Raw genomic sequence first — 3,138 nt, 5'->3', positions numbered from 1 at the left:
TGGCGAGATTAACAGTATGGTTCAGGTTAGGTGAAGTCATGAGGTGCAGGATCATATGAAGACACTGACCAGGTGACCTGAGAGACAATCAGCACACTTTGTCATTGATTACCACTTAAATGTTGTGTTAAATATTGGTATAGTTGCTATGGATACCCAGAGTTTATTATACCTCGAGCTCTGATTTTTAGATGTCCACGTTTACTACTTTACTGGACACCTGCCAACAGCCAACCAATCAGAAACCACTACTGTCTGCTGACCTTGGAATAAGGCAGGAAACAGGCGAGGCGATCTGAGCCTCGGTGAGGAATTTATGTCAATGTGTTCAGTCTGTAAGTGTAAAAGTCTCGACCACTGAGTCATCCGGGCCGTCTGATTGGGCAGAGAGGAGTGTGTGTGAGTCAGCTGGTGTATAAACACCACACCCTGTCCCAGCCTGGATCATAACGGAGCTGCTGCTGCTCGCTGCCTCACTGCTGCTGCTTCTCTGAAGGTAGGAAAACATGAACAACACAGATTTCAGTCGTACTCTGCTAAAAGATCACGGGAATAAATGACCAGCCTGTCAACTCTGATACAACAGAAAGTATTTTAGTTGTTTTTGGTGCTTTAACTGCATTCATTCACAATCTATTAAAAGCTGAAATCTCACTCAGGAGACTTTAGAAGTGATAACAGCCGGCTGGTTGATGGGTGTGGCTGGGTAAAGTCTTGTCTGCAGACCCTCGCTGCCCTCTGCCTGTAATCAGGGTATCATGTTCAGGGAGGATCACAGAGAGGTGACGGAGCGTCGCACTCGTTATCTGGAAGGAGAAACAAGAAAAGAGTTTAAGAAAGTCCCCAGAGACAACAGCAGCCTGAAGTTTCTTCCTTCTTTTCTTTATTTCTTCATCTGCTGCTGCTAAAGGTCCTAAGAAGAGATGTCAAAAACAACAATCACATGATGAAGTCGACAAATCAAATCCATCCATAAACATGCAGGAATCAAGGAAAAAAAAAAAAAAAAAAAAAGAGTATTTTGTTAGCTTTGTAACCGAACACTAACAAAGAAAGCAAACTATAAGTGAAAGCATGCATTGGTGCATTTTTGGCAACAGAAGCAGCTTTTACAACTTCAACCCAAAGCTTAGGGGTTCCCTAAACCTTCAAAATAAGTGCCTGATCTATCTGTTAACCAAAGACGCTGGGATTTTAATTTTAAAATTGGGGGATGGGGAACCAGGGAAAAAAAATATGGAGTGAAACTAAAGTTGAAAAGACGTTTTAACTAACATTATTTGCTTCTTCATTCAATGAGCCTATCAGGTTTTTACAGTGTGTAGTACAATTGTACTGCAATAATTACGGTTACTTTCATTAATGTTAACTTTTTTTGCAATGGCAAGTCAAAATGTCTGCTGAGAAAAATAATGGGAATCATTTAGGAACAAAACGTCCAGTTCTGCACTCATTTTCAGCGGTAAAGAACAAATTATGCAAGATTTGATATATTTTGCAATTTGGTGCCCTGTTTCAAAGTGCAATTCACTTATACACCACTGTCATCCACGTGCATTTATTATGGTCACATTACTTATGAATACAAACTAGTGAGTCGCCAACTTTGCTAACAGCCAAACATCGAGCAGGCGAAACAACACAAGACACAGCGATAGTACTGACTAGGAAGAGTACTAAATAATGTTGCTTTAATGATCACGGTGTCACAAATCACATGTTACAGTGTCGCACACGAGTAGAGACGTCCCCTTGGCCTCTGGGAAGTTTTATTTTTAACTATTTTTGATATTGCGTAGACTAAGCGATAAATTGATGAACTGAAAACATCAGCAGCAGATTAACTGACATTAGTTAAGGTCCTTCATACGAGTGTAATGTTCGAGCGTCCACATACCTTTGGCCATGTAGCCTGTGAGGCTCAGCTCAGGGTTAAAATAGGTTCTTCTTTCGGAGAACGGAGTTCAAAAATAATACAGACGTACTCTGTACATTAAGACAGCATTTAAACCCAAACATAGAAGAAGTATTCTGCCTGTTTGTATCAGCTGTTGCTAAGTGATGAAACACTGACCCTCGAACACACTTCCTGTTAATGTTTTGTAAGAGGGTGAAAGGTCGAGGCAGCGTTCCTGTTCTTATTAAATGTATTAACTCCCACTGTTTGGGGGTTAGTAAGAGTTTGACTTCAGGCTCCACACTTCTTCAGATCTGTTTGCTGTGTGATCCATTTTCCTTATCTGCAGCCCCGGCCTCTCCTGCAGACACGCCCTCTGGCACTTCCCTGTCAATAAATCAAACACACCTATCTGAGCTCCCACTCTGAAGTGTGTACAGCCTGCTGAATTCTGCCGCTCTGAACTTAGGATTTCCACAGGGGGTGCAGTTTTGTTCTGTCAGTGAGATTTGAGCCGACTAATATTTCTCTTCTGGTGGCACAAAAAAACCTGGAGTGGAAAAACAATTCATAAAAAGAAGGAATATCACAAAAAGTGAAAGCTTTCATGCTCGGCTGAAGTGGACAAGTTTGAATATCGAGAGGGAAACAGCTGTTTATTGTAACTAACGTGTGAAATAGCATGACTGTACAGACTGTTCCTGTTGACAGGAGAGCAGCAGCAACTGTATGGTGGGAGTTTAAAACGTATCACAATAAATTCCTTAAATACTCAACATGTCCTTGATTTTTTAAATGAAATTAGAGATACAGCTATTTTGATAAATTACTTTCTTGAGTTATTTTTTAAGCATAAATGACAAATCTGCTGGTTTCAGGTTCTCGAATGTGAGAATTTGCTCATTTTCTTCTGTCTTTAGATTAAACTGAGTTTTGGGCTGTGACAGAAAAAGAAGATGGCTCTAGGAAACTGACAGCATGTGTGTTTTACTGATTAATGGAGAAAATACTTGTCAGGTTAAATGATAAACTCATCAGTTGCAGCCCTAAATGGAATTATAACTATTGATGCCATTGTGCAATTATGGAAAGCACAGAAGAAGAAGTCGAGGAGGGGAAAAGTTGGCGTATAGAAGAGCAGATTGTAATGACTGACGGAGAATCGCTCTGGTCACATCACTGATGCTGTAACTGTCCGTCTCGACTCTCTGCAGGTTGAGTCAACATGGCGCTGGTGTCCG

The 3,138-nt window shown here is 40.9% G+C and overlaps 1 protein-coding gene and 1 long non-coding RNA gene across 3 annotated transcripts in view; one reads left to right on the top strand and one right to left on the bottom strand.

Annotated features, from left to right (window-relative positions):
• Positions 1-3,138, top strand: part of LOC123958576 (annexin A2-B-like) — a 17,591-nt gene that overhangs the window by 1,432 nt on the left and 13,021 nt on the right. Inside the window, exon 1 of one of the 2 annotated variants that reach the window (XM_046032021.1) lies at positions 276-496. The exons of the other annotated variant lie outside the window; for it this stretch is intronic. The gene's annotated coding sequence lies outside the window, so the exon portion shown is untranslated. Of the gene's footprint in view, positions 1-275; positions 497-3,138 lie in introns of those variants that run through there. 2 annotated transcript variants of the gene reach the window in all.
• LOC123958577 overlaps positions 145-3,138 on the bottom strand; it is an 8,744-nt gene continuing 5,750 nt past the window's right edge. Inside the window, exons 3-4 of the long non-coding RNA XR_006822122.1 lie at positions 656-806; positions 145-490 (exon numbers count right to left, since the gene is read on the bottom strand). This is a non-coding gene — a long non-coding RNA (uncharacterized LOC123958577). The remainder of the gene's footprint in view (positions 491-655; positions 807-3,138) is intronic.

Source organism: Micropterus dolomieu, linkage group LG20 (assembly GCF_021292245.1).
Source record: "Micropterus dolomieu isolate WLL.071019.BEF.003 ecotype Adirondacks linkage group LG20, ASM2129224v1, whole genome shotgun sequence".
NCBI lineage: Eukaryota > Metazoa > Chordata > Actinopteri > Centrarchiformes > Centrarchidae > Micropterus > Micropterus dolomieu.
Note: the sequence above shows the minus strand (reverse complement) of the source record. Positions and strands in the feature narration are given on the sequence as shown.